The sequence below is a fragment of the Zootermopsis nevadensis genome, unplaced genomic scaffold (assembly GCF_977971745.1).
Source record: "Zootermopsis nevadensis isolate Lab colony 2312 unplaced genomic scaffold, Znev_1.0 Znev_ptg000016l, whole genome shotgun sequence".
Taxonomy (NCBI): domain Eukaryota; kingdom Metazoa; phylum Arthropoda; class Insecta; order Blattodea; family Termopsidae; genus Zootermopsis; species Zootermopsis nevadensis.
This window is the reverse complement of record NW_028259148.1, coordinates 15,964,950-15,978,091: the sequence shown is the minus strand read 5'-3', so window position 1 is coordinate 15,978,091 and position 13,142 is coordinate 15,964,950. Positions and strand designations below refer to the sequence as shown.

Sequence of the window (13,142 nt, the reverse complement as noted above, 5' to 3'; positions counted from 1 at the left end):
AAGAATAAAAAATAACAATATATATATATATATATATATAAGTGTTAGTGCGCTGTCACGGGGAGGCTGCCCGTGCCTCTGGCGGCAGATTGCTAGAGGACAACTGCGTCTCTATCTCAACCTCACCCTCCCCTTCCAACTCACGTGACATGTGACGGACGACCTTGAGATCATCACAAGGAAACTCAGACAATGATTACGAGAGAAATGCATCTGGGGCAATGACAGAACATCATTTAGAAGTGGTGGAATGATGACTGTAGGTGCTAAGGAGCTAGTTATTATGAGAAACTGGCAGGGTGCTGGGGCCACCAACCTGGTCGCAAATACTTTGAGTGGACGTGGGGATTCCCCACTAAGTAAAGGAGAGCCCACCTAAATGTTTTACCTTGAGGAAACATCTCTCCATGACACCAGCAGCAGCAATCTCAATGTAACAAGTAGAAACAACAAAATAAAGAGAGCAATTCTACAAAAAAATTTCTTTTGTATCTGACATTACGTCATTAAACAGTTTTACGAGATGAGTTTTAGTGCACGCTGATTACTGAATTGCCAGCAATTTCTGATTGAGGTCACAATGTTTATTAAGATCCCGGGACCCCTTCAACATGATGATCATATGCTGATTGAATACCCAATAACAAGATCAATAAAACGTGCAACAAACAAAGCTACGTTCTACCTCCAAGAATCATACGCAAAGGAAACTTCACTCACAGACGGCTCGAACATCTAATATTTTAACAAACATCTGGCAAAAGAGCTGTACCACTTAAAGTCCTCTCCCTTCCATTTCAGCACGGATTCTTACAGTAGTAAGAAGGTCTAGAAATAAAAGGAGGGGAGACACGGGTTTCGTATTGTATGCATTTCCTTCCTGATTTCTGCGCTCTAAAAAATAACTGAGGGTTTTCGTGGGTGCGATATGGGAGCCCAAAATGAGAGGAAGGAGGGGTTATGTAAAAATATATTTATGAGGGAGCAGCCAAGGTGGTCAACGAACACCAAACAGACATCATATATCATTTCATTTCCAGGTCAACAATCTTTAACCAAACTAAATGGTCAATAACTTCTGCCTGTCTCTCTCTCTCTCACACACACACAAAAACACAATCTCTACATTCTACACCGAAATCTCTGATATTTTAAAACCCCAAAAGTACAAGTATATATACACACATATTTTCTGTAACTGTGTCTGCGAAATGTGATAAAAATTATATTGAGTGTAGATTATATTAATGGACGATGAAAGAGAATTTGTTTTCACTTTTAATATTTCAAATTGCAGGGACAAGGCGGCAGACATGAATGTTTGTAGATCCGGGATGTCGACTTGTGTCATCGAGAACCTACCGAATGCAAGCGATTACGCCTACAAATACAGAGAGAAATTAATGGAGGAGAAACGTAAAAAAATGTTGAAGGAGAAACGTAACACTCCTTCTGTTGATGTAGCGACGGGTTTGAACCTGGTGTGGTTACATCGTTTCTTACTTTGGTGCGTGGAAAGAGTTCAAGGTTTTCTCTGGATATCTTGACATAGATTCAGTCGGTGGGCGAGGATCTCCGACTCTCATTGAATACACGGATAGGCCTTAATTGGAGCGGCGCTCGCGGGAGGGCAGCGAAGTCACTGAGCTGGTGCAATTCTTCACGACACAGTTGTTGTTGTTGTTGAAAATAATGTAGAAAACTAGGAATTGGTGTAGTAGCTACAAAAACATAAAATAAAGAGAAATTTTGTTTGCAGCAAAGAAGGAAAAATTATTTCTTCTCGTTATTTTCTGCTCAAGAAGTTTTATTGAAATTAATTATTTTAAAAACGTTTAATTTTATCTAAAAAATTACCATTCATCAACACACAGCAGTTTCTCTTTACGTCTTGTATTAAATGAATCCACTTGTGGCGACATGTTTCGAGTTACGAAACCGTCATGATTAAATGTTCTTGCTTCATGAACATCGTTTACAAAAACGTCATTATGAAGGCAACAGACTGTGAATTTTGTATCGATTTCTGATCTACGTGTCTTATTTAAAAAATTGCAAAATTAAATTTGGCCGAGTTGTGCCATGTGCCTGAGGAAGAACCAACTGTAATCGTCTAGCCATGAGGTCGAGCTCGGACTATGACCGCCCATCAAGGACGAAGCAATGTCAGCTGTCCTTTCGAAAAATCCACATCCAGGAAGTTCGAAACTTCTTTCAACTGGCCATTGCAGTATTTCGCCCCTGGGAGGTCCGACCCCTATTAATTGGGTTAATGCAAAAGTAGGCATAAGTGACCTAGCGTCTCCACGCGATGTAAACTGTAACAGTTGGCCTCGGGTATCGAACCGACCAATCAGAGACTTGAATTTAAAATATTCCACCAATCACAAATCTAAGCGGGAAGTCCAACCAATGATGTTACAAAATCTCAGATTTCGGAATGAGTGGGGGAAATTAATATATTTGAAACGCAGACTTCTTTTGAGAGGAGTCGGCAGTTGTTGCAAGTTGAAACGGTGTCACGGACTCATCGGTGAATTACATTAACTTAACATGATGATGGAAACAGAGTTAGTCTCCGAAACATTTGTCTTTGACGCTGCTAGTCGCCTACTCTACATGGCGCAAAAACCAGGAACACGGCCGTGGACCTTTTAGTGGTCAGAGTCTGAACCCAATGCAAGGAATAAAAGGTCATTCCTACTGACCTGTTCTATGTGAACCGTGGACCACATGACAACGGTTTATGAAGATGGCCGACAGTCATTGAAGTCCTCTTGCAAAATGCACGAGATGGTGTAAAGGATTTGAAAGTAGTGTGGAAATATTTTCGCGTGTGAGAAACTCGTCCTTTTAATCCTCTGACGGTAGACGCGGAATGAGCTCGTCGCAAAATGCGCAGCTGCAAGGCGAAAATGTCGTCAGCGGGATTCGAACCAGTGATCTCAGTGTCTGATGACCGTTCTACACCGCAAATATGAGCGTTGGCTTCATAAATCTTGTTACAAACAAACACAAAAAATCAAATGTTACAACTTCGTTTATAAATAAATCTTAAATGTAGTGACGAGTATACTCGTCAACATTTAAATTTTAAATCCAACGTTTACAGCGTCGTTCTGCTCGCATGACAACGGCGATACTTCGGAAAAGAAATTTCTGCTACAGGAGGTAAAATAAAAGAGATGATTTGCCCAAGGGCTCTGTCTCCATTCTTCCCCTCCTTCCAGTCCTTGGCTCTAATAACGCGGGTTGGGGTGGAGGCGTGGGGGGTTGTACCGATATATTGCGACTCCTCGGTGTGGGTTGCGATTGGGAGGTTTCGGTTGTCGAATGCCAGAACGCAGATCCGTGGAAAAGACAAACATCGAACGAGAGGTAACATCACAATTATTATTGTGTTCCCTCTTGTTTCAGATCCATGTTTCTTCTCCGTACATTTTATTCGTTCGCCGTTGTCTGTCTCTGTTTTCCAATGAAACGATTCGAATTCAAAAGAAAAGTTACTTTATTAGAAAAGGCATCGCGTTCGCCCCACATTTCTGACTACGGTTTACGCCGAGCTCATAAGGAAGTCGGCGTCCGCTGAATTTCCAAGATGATATACAAAGTATATAAGTAACGCCTCCGTCAATCCGGATTGGGGCCTCTGAAATGGCACGACGTTTCTTTCAGGCTACTAGCTACGAACTGGGCGTTCGGGCTTCAATTCTTGGCAGGACGGGGGTTTCCTTCCCTTTTCCACAATGTCTGGGGACAACCTAGAATCTAGGTGAAGTTATTAAACGTCCATTAACCTAATTAATCAATCAGAGATTGTAAGAAAAATAGATTCTACAGCATCTTCTATGTCACTTTAAATTTACCCTGAAACATAAGAGTAAGTTGAAGGATAATATTAAAATGGATTGTAATGAAGTTAAATGTTAGAGAGTGGGTTGAATTTGAATAAGGATAATCTTGTGAACACGGTGATGAACCTTTGGATTCAATGAATTTCTTGAGTGATTCCGATGAAGGACTCTGATCCATGCAAAACAGAAATTAAAAAGTAGGAAGAAGAAATAGACAGCTTATAGCCCTTTTAGTGCGAAAGAATTTCGTATGTAATCGCAATAAACCTTCGTTAGGCTCCGTCTTTTGTTTAGATAGTTCTAGAAGATTTCCGGTTAAGTGAAGAATGTGCAGTAGAAGCCTATACTGACGATGGTTTTGAAGTGGCAGGCTCTAAGCCTCTTTCACAGTTAAAATTTCTCTCCAAATGACCAATATTCATGGGCCATTGACTGGTAATCATTATATCATATATTAATTATGAACCGAAAAGTTGAGACATTATAAAATGGCATCGTTAATGAATATTAACTTAAAATTCAAAGGAAGGCGACTGTCTTTTGGATATTTGGTCACGCAGTCTGGCATTAATTTATTTCTTTATTTACTGAGACGAGACAACAGATTTCCCGCGAATAAACTTTGTGTTGTTGGACCAAAAATGACCATTTGCTAATTACATGCCATAGTGAATTATGTTTATAGTTAAACACGTGCAAATCAATATACGTCATCATTACATGCGCCGTACGAACAGGAAGTGGAAGTGTTGACACGCGCGCTATCTGTGTCTGCGAGCTGAAACTAGCTGCGTGCACGGTCTACATCAACACTCTCCTGCCATCTGTCGGACGAGGAACTTCGGGACGTTATTGATTTTTCTGCGCTTGAGGAAGGAAAGACTTTGTCCTTGGTTTGCAGCGCCGATCAGTGGTCAATCCAGAACGAAAGAAATTTCGTTCTTACCGCCGTGAGAACTTTAGATTCTGCTGGTATCCTCGAAGAAATGAAACTGTTCTGTCTTGTAACACAATGGACTCGGGCCGGAATAAATGATGTGTTATGTTAACCACGTCCTGGTTAGTGGCGCATTCTGGTGAGGTATTGTCGAGGTACCAGGCAGTTAGAAGGCGTAGCCTTCGTTCAGGCCCGGCTTATCATCTGTTAAGCTGATTCTGTATTCGATTTTATCTCCTAAAGATACTTCGAATTCCCCGTTTGATTAGAGCTGTCTCATTTTTCCATTACTCCGTATGTGCCTTAACTTAAATCAAGTTCCTAGTTTTGTGTATTTTGTGGTAATATTTTGTGCTTATTCATTAAAATACCTAAAAGTACCTTACAAAATACCGCGAATAAATAAATACATCTGTTAGCTGAAAGCATGGCATTTGAAGAGGTTGTGTAACCGTTCGCTTTCTTCTTTGCTTTGTTGCCAAGGTGGGTTTGGGTTCGATGAAGGGATTTATGGGACTCTTTTGCTGGGTTTACGGGGTTTAATTAAAGATCCCTCAGCTGAGGCTTTAGTTATTTATTTTCAGGTGAAAAACAAGTTGACAAACAAGTTACAGAAAAAGACTCCGGACACCTGCAATTTCCCACGATGAGGCGCAGGGGAGGACGGGGAGGGGACCTTGAGACACGATACAAGTGCAGCTGAAAACAAGGGATCCGGACATAAAGGCTAAAGCGATCTAATCAGCGCTGTACGTGGCAACGCTCAGCTACTTAACAAGTGCGTAGAAAAAAACTCACGAACTACGACTCGTAATTAAAGGACTGTGCAATCTGTAACGATCTGCTATGCATATTATTCCTGACTCAGGGCGAAAGATTTGACCTCGGCAGTTCTGACCTCTCTAAAAGTCTGAGGGTTGTAAATCTGCGGCTTCAAACCGACGTAGTATATCTGGTCGCTGCTTGATGCCTCCATCGTCAGGGCGATAAGACGACGTGATGATGGAGGCAGGAGGGACCTCCTACCAGACTTCGCGGCGCTACAACGCAGAAGACGGGCGTCTTCGTACTCCCCGCCGTGAGAACGTATTCTAGCTGAGAAAACATTTTCCTTATGCTCTGCGCGCACTACCAAGGTCAAAGCTTTTCTCCTTTTCTCGTAACTGGCGACAAATCTCCCACAACATTTTCCGATTTAACGGGCTGTTCTCCATTTAGGTTTTTCCGGTCACGGAACACTACGTCTGTGTGTACGTGCTCCATCACGCTCTAAAGTTATTTAATTATTTGACTGTACTTTGTAGAAGCTTCATTAAGTTACATCGCAGTAAATTTTACACGTTATTATTTTGAATATTCGTGTAGCATTGAAGTAACGAAGACGACAGTGTATAATTATTATGATACTTTGACATTCGGTCACAAATTGTCCGGATTTTTTATAAGCATACATTTATTTTAATTCGTACTATCAATTGCCCTGTTTTACATCGAATATAATAAAAGTGACATAGAAGTCTATTAACGCGAATACACGTCCACCAACACAACACGAGCAAGTCTTTCGCGGATGAATCTTAACTTTAATTACTGCACAAAAACACGCAGTACGCCTCTGACCTTGAAATTGAGACCAACCGTAAATGTACAGAGGTTAGGAAAATGGCAAAATCAAACACGGAAAAAGTTAATTTTGTTCTTAAACGAATTGAAAAGGGAAGTCATCAAGACGCCGCCTGAGATATTTACTGTAACTAAAATGCATTCGTAATTACCGTGGCACAAAGCACGAAACTTTCTCTGAACTCTTTCGAATTTGGATGATTCAGTTGTCGTAATGGAGTTCCAATTTCGACCGCACAAAACAGAAACAAACTCTCAGAGACAGAGACGAAACAGACGCCACGAGGAATTGAGAAAGAAGAGGCAATGAAATGTATCAAAGGCGACATTTTAAGCCCCTGAAAATATGACGTCAGGTGGACTTAAAACACAGCTCTCAGTCCAGAATCTTTGATACTATTTTACAATTCATAATTTCCGTTAATACTAACAATTTATCTCGTAAATAATGACAGAAGTTTTAGCAACATCAATTTCAAAACAACATTTTTACACAGAATCAAATACGATGTACTAAGTACTAAGATTTGTGTTCATCCATCGCTCAGCGTTTCAGGAGCTCGCTTTGTTTCTAGGATATTGAACGACAGAGAAACAGCTGTACTGAATACATTGCACCACCATTAGAACATACGAGAATTATGTTTAAAAACACACGAAGGTTTGCTCCTAATATAATAGTCAATGCTCATCATAATTTGCTATGCGAGTGCGACGTAGGAGACCTTGGTAGCACGAGATGAAAACGAGGTGATGGTGGCGCCTCTTGTGGAACTGGGAGGAGTCTGGAGTAAGGCGCTCGGTTTTATTTACGTGTTTTTGGTAGTCGCCGTGAAGGTATTTTTACATTTAATTTACTCTAAAGAGAAATATTATAAATTGCGTAATTTTAATGTGATTTGTATTGATTCTGCTGGAATAAACTGTGTTAACTGGACAAAGTTAAAATTAACATCTTACTGGACGGTAAAGAGGCTAATTGCACTTTCGAAACAAATATATTTTTGTTGAAAAAACAACATTTCAGACGCTGGCTCTGCTTACATTATCCTGTAACACTAGAAAAACTAATTCAATCCCCAGGAAATATCCAAAAACATGCATCAAGTTAACAACAAAACTTCGTGATGATGAATTGTTGAAGGCGTAGCCCCTCTGCTCTGTGTTCTGGACGTCCTGTGCTCAAGAATTGGACTGCGGATGAGCTGTCCTGGTTTTTGTTAGTTGTTCCAAGTACCTGCAGGCGCAGTACCTTCCGATAAATCACAGATTTACGTACATCATTTTCACAGAGTGTCAAAATTCAACTTGAGCTAGGGATGACACGAGTTACCTGAAACCTTTTGATGAACATTAAGCCCTCCATTCCACAATTCTTATACGTGACGTTAAGGCAAATGTTAAAATTATTCTTGTGATAAAAGTCGAGTTAATTGACTCATGTATAGTTAGAGAAATTCTTATAAGAATGACTATTTCAGACATTAAATTTCAGAAACTGGATCCAGGCACTGCTATTACTACAGACACGTGAATAATTTCGGAAAGATTCAGAAAATCTCTTCGGTTAACATTCAACACATGACATCGCTAACATGAAAATAAATTTAAGGTTGCTAGGTTACAGGTTCAGACTGAAATGGCAGGATTTGTAAGAGGGAACTTCTTGAAAAGCTAAAAACTGAATGCATTTGAAGCTGTGAACGAGGGTTTGGTGACCAGGAAATTATTTAAAATTATCAGGTTCATCCTGTTTGGCCAAGGAACGATGCATCCCCATAATTTCTAAATTACCAGATTCACGAATACAACTCTGTGGTCACACAACAGAGGTTTAACAGAAGTTTGTATCATCACACTTCCGTTGCTTGGCCAAAATATCAAAACGTTCTTTCATCATTCCGAGCATTTTTGGTCACCCTGTCAAATTTTTCAATTCTGTACATTCATGAAAGCAAATAATTGACACTTTTATAAGTGCCACAGAGTGTCACAATTAAGAAACCAAAACAATCCCCCTCGTCTGTGTTTTTTAAAGACCACCCATTAGTCTCATCGTATCCGTCCGCGAGTAATTGTCCAAATTACCCGAACCATGTTAATCAAAATCGATGAATCACAACTTCGTAAAATACTGCCCGGACATTTCCATTATAATTTCCACGTCACTTATGTGCATAAGTCGACTCTCCTATTCAAATCCTCACAACCTGGAGAAAATAAGACAGACGAACACGTGTCAATAGGCGACGCGAAATAACATTGAAACGTTTAAAGGACAATTAACTTGGGCAAATCACGAATCATAACCGCACACAGACGAAACAGTGTGACCAAAATGGACGGATTTCCGTCAAAGTAAAACCTAAAACCAATTTCGGGCGTGCATCGTTCTTTGTTTCACCCGCTCGCCACGTTGAGGCACAGGAAATGAGCGGGACCTGTAACAAACAAACAAACAAACAAAACGACTTCTGTAAGAACGGCTCAACAATCATACATTGGAAGTAAGAACACGAACTCAGAAAACTTACCTGTGCTGTTCGTTGACTCCGTGACTCATCTCTTCTGCTGTGCGCATGCGCAGAGTTCAGTAGCCATTTATGATTGCTCATTGCAGTTGTCCGTTTTGACAAGCGCAACTTCGAAGCGACACGACTGCAGGCCATCCACTTCGGCGAACGAAAACGCACACTAAAATTTATCGAGCTTTTACGACGTCGCAATAAGATCGGAAATGAAACGAGAACACGAAATTCAGATTTGTCGCGCTGGAATGACGGTTCACTGAATCGAAGAACGAAACGTCGGAAACGAGGACCAAACAACGTCGAACCTCTCACCCACCTTTATTCTGTCACTTACCTTTACGCCCGTGCAAGGAGTTCGCCTTCCTGAAAAAAATAACAGCGACACGGATTCGCGGCCCGGAACAACACACGAAACTCCTAATTTGTTCAAACCAAAGCGCGTTATTACGTCGGCGAAGTTTTCGTCGTGCAAAATCCTAACTCCGGCGCCAATTCCGCGATTCTCGCGGACAAACGAAACGCAAAATGTTCGTGTAACTGATCTGCGTTCGATAACGCTGAATTACGCTTTCTTAAGAAAAAACACAATCGATGTCTTTCTCTAACGTCGAATAACCTGTAATTCAGTTCACAGAATAAAACACACAACAAAACATAATATTTCTCTTCAGAATTCCTGACAATAAATAACCTTACAGATTCAGACAAATCTTTCAGCACTGAAGCGAAAGACTGAAGAACCAAAATACGTATTTTGGCTTTACTGAATCTTTTTCCTTGCAATGCGATTTGTTCACAGGAAGAGAATGCAAAAGTTCTTTTTGTCTGTCTCTCCTTCTCGCATTGATTTCATTGGTCGTGCCGACCGAACCTGTCAAGTTGTGCACCCTGTGATAAAAAAAAACACACAGAAATATCAAACCCTCCTAACTGAACGTCCATTGCCATGGACACAAAAGCTAAGTGCACGCGACCTAACTTGGGCACCTATCGGGGAGGGCAGGGAGGACACTTACAAACTATAAAAAAAGTATAAAGTGCACAGGGTTGCCAACTTGACCTTAACCTAACATGCCCTCAGTCGTGGCGGGCGCCGCGTCAAATACAAGTTGCCTGGCACGGACCGACGTGGTTATCGTTGGCAACCTGGGGCCTGGCTGCTCTGATAAGACCGTGCCTATGCTATGGCGTACAAGATCTGCCGCGAGCACCCAGCCCATCCTCCAGCGGATGGGTCCTCGTCCACTAGGGGTTCGGCCGACACTGGTTTTTTCTCTTAACTTTACTGTTTGCGCGTTGCTCCTCTTGCCATGGTCCCTGGTTCGAAGTCTCTCGCTGGCACAACACAACACAACACAACACAACCACAAATACTCAGAGGGCCGCTTCACTCACACACAGACTTTACACTCTTTCGAAACTCTGAGCCAATCTTTACTGAACACTAAACACTTCGAAATCCCTGACGAGCAAATATTCTCTTATATTTCCTGGTTTATCGAAAATCTTACCGCAATGACCAGAGCCTGCCTGCCTGTAATACACCGCGCGATATAACTACGAAATTTCGACATGTCTGTTAGTTCGCGATGAATGCGTGCGCCATCGAATTCGGCAAGTTATATGATCGTGTAACATGGCCTTTTAGTGTGAGAACATCACAGCCATAAACAAATCAATATGGTTACGATTGGCTGGGCATTTAGACAGCATACATAACACGTTGCGTATAAAATATAAGCTGTGGGGGGGGGGAGGCTCTTCAATGGACAGACAACCAATTTTAAAAAGATTTGTTGCTGATGTCTGCAAATCTCAATTTAACAATAACAAAACAGTTTTGGTTTTCCGTGCTCCGTCCACCACTGGTTGCATTCATAAGCTCCTCTGATCAAAAACCTCCTCTTTGCTTGGTTTCGTGATTTTATTCAGTTTCACATAGCGAAGACGGCCGTCCGATGTTTGGTCAAAATGAATTATTTAAAGTTTTGATTCCGGGTCCATGGAATCATCTTTTCTAGCACAGAACAAATTAGAAAACTAAGGCAACGCCTACATAAGTTCATACTCTACAATAACTGAAATTATTCTCGACTCGAAGCATGATGATATAACAACGATGTATCAGTTGAAGGAGTTTCATTTATTTTATTCTTTCCTGTGATTACATCAAGAAGGCCACGCCCAAGGAATTTGAAACCTAGCAAAAAACTTTGACACGGAAACACGTGACACGAGCTAAGGGGCCTCGGAGTGGAGGAGAATATTATTAAAACGGAGTTAAGATCCGAATTTAAGTTAAATGGTTCGGACTAGGAGTAGAATTTCGGTTTTTCTGGTGACGAGAATTAACTTCCGTGTTCTTTTGTGGCAGTGAATTTCCAGAGAACGTTGTAATGTATGAAGACGTGGAAGAGAATCGAGAAGTTGGAACAGGGACAGAGAGCCTCAGCGTCGAGATGTAAATTAATTAAGAGCTCTTATTGATATGTCAGGATAACATAACACCTGATATGGAAGCTGTGTTCAACATTTGCAAACTTCACTGTGGTAATCCTGACCGAAACTTCAGAACAAAACACATTAAATAGAAGGTTCTGTCCAACTACCCATCACAAGTAACATATTTAGCGACATTTTTAATATTATCATACTACTCTTTATAATATTCCTTGAATTTGTGAGTGGGGACGCCTTTGGTCCCATTTATTTACTGCCGTGATTTCGACTGAAGTTCATTCTTAAGCTCTTTCACGAAACGAAATTTAAAATTTGTCTACATTCAAAGAAGCAACGGATGGCAGGGGCACACGTGAACGTACAAATCATGAAAAGTTAGTGTTCGCCGGCCATGCACACAGAAGGAAAGAATTATTAGGTTTATTAGTGAGTTAGTCATGCAGAAAGAATGATAATTTGTACGATTCGTGTGTGGAGTCTGCCATCAAATAACTTTATATCAATGTTTAATTTACGTGACGTCAGCGGATTTGACAGTTACTGCTCTTACTCAGTCACAATCCAAGAACCTTGGCTATAATGGGGAATAATTTGTTGGTGCAGGCGAACATGTTTCAAGTTTTGTACAAATTCTGAACACAATGAACCGAACTTTTTAAACGCACTGCAGTTTAGACTTCGTAGCCTAAGTAGAACAAACGACGGGAGTTTACGAGGAGATGAAAAGTGTTCATGGTTTCCTATCCTGGAAGATGAAATAGTGGAAGAATTCCTGACTCTATGGATAATGGGAATATTTTACGCGAGAGTACAGGAAAAGCTGCAAAGATGTAACAAATCATTTAACGTGTCGACGTAAAGATAAAATGTAACGTAGTTTGAAGGGGTGGAATGGTGCAGACATCCTAAGAAATGAATTTCACATTTCTCAAGTGTAATTAACTTTTTCATTTAATCACAGGAAGACAATTGTCCGTCATTCTATTGCACGAATCCCAAATCCCAGGATCAGCAAAAGAATTGCCCACGACTTAACTTTGGTACATTAGTGCTCACATCATTTTGCAGCTTCGAAAATAAAGTATAATATAAGACACAGTGACTAGTTATGCGCTGAGAAACTGGATAAAAACACGAAACCTTCTGTACCAGCTCGGGAATCTATCCGAGAGCCTTCCGGATGCAACAAGCAGTGAGCCGAGCGAGGTCATTTTACGGTAATGTCACATGTAAATAGCTGATTATAAATATGAAAACAAAACTATTTAATATTAGCAATGACATCTGAGTGCATCGTAACCCTATTTGACTGAAATGTACTCATCAATTTATATGAAACCGAACTGACATAATATTATCACAATAATTATTTAAGTATCTCCTCAAGTGCATTTAAAATTATTTTCATGAAACTACGACAATAACTTTACAATGGGACCACTGAATTTTTAGACTAAATCATAAGAATGACAATCAACAATTAATGTCCTACAGTAATTTGATTCCCAAACGTTCGCCAGAATTTTGAAGAGAAACTTCTAGAAACTTTGCAAAACTCATTCATTATTAATATGTAATATAATTCAGATCAGCTTGAATATTCATGTCGGAAAAATCAAAATGTCTACCACTTTTGCAACTAATTAATTATTCATATTAATGTGTACTCGGTACAGTTCCTATAGGCTACGCGGATTACAAAGCCACTGGTCAGCAGTAATTTTGTGTACGTGCTCA

At 40.5% G+C, this 13,142-nt stretch overlaps 2 long non-coding RNA genes across 2 annotated transcripts; one reads left to right on the top strand and one right to left on the bottom strand.

The window, feature by feature from the left end:
• Positions 1-1,014: 1,014 nt before the first annotated feature.
• Positions 1,015-2,793, bottom strand: LOC147873796 (uncharacterized). The gene is made up of 2 exons (XR_015535354.1): positions 2,709-2,793; positions 1,015-1,721 (listed from the first exon to the last, which is right to left on the bottom strand). It is a non-coding gene; the product is annotated as an uncharacterized LOC147873796 (long non-coding RNA).
• Positions 2,794-4,981: 2,188 nt separating this feature from the next.
• LOC147873795 (uncharacterized) lies at positions 4,982-7,511 on the top strand. The gene is made up of 2 exons (XR_015535353.1): positions 4,982-5,274; positions 5,376-7,511. It is a non-coding gene; the product is annotated as an uncharacterized LOC147873795 (long non-coding RNA).
• Positions 7,512-13,142: the final 5,631 nt, after the last annotated feature.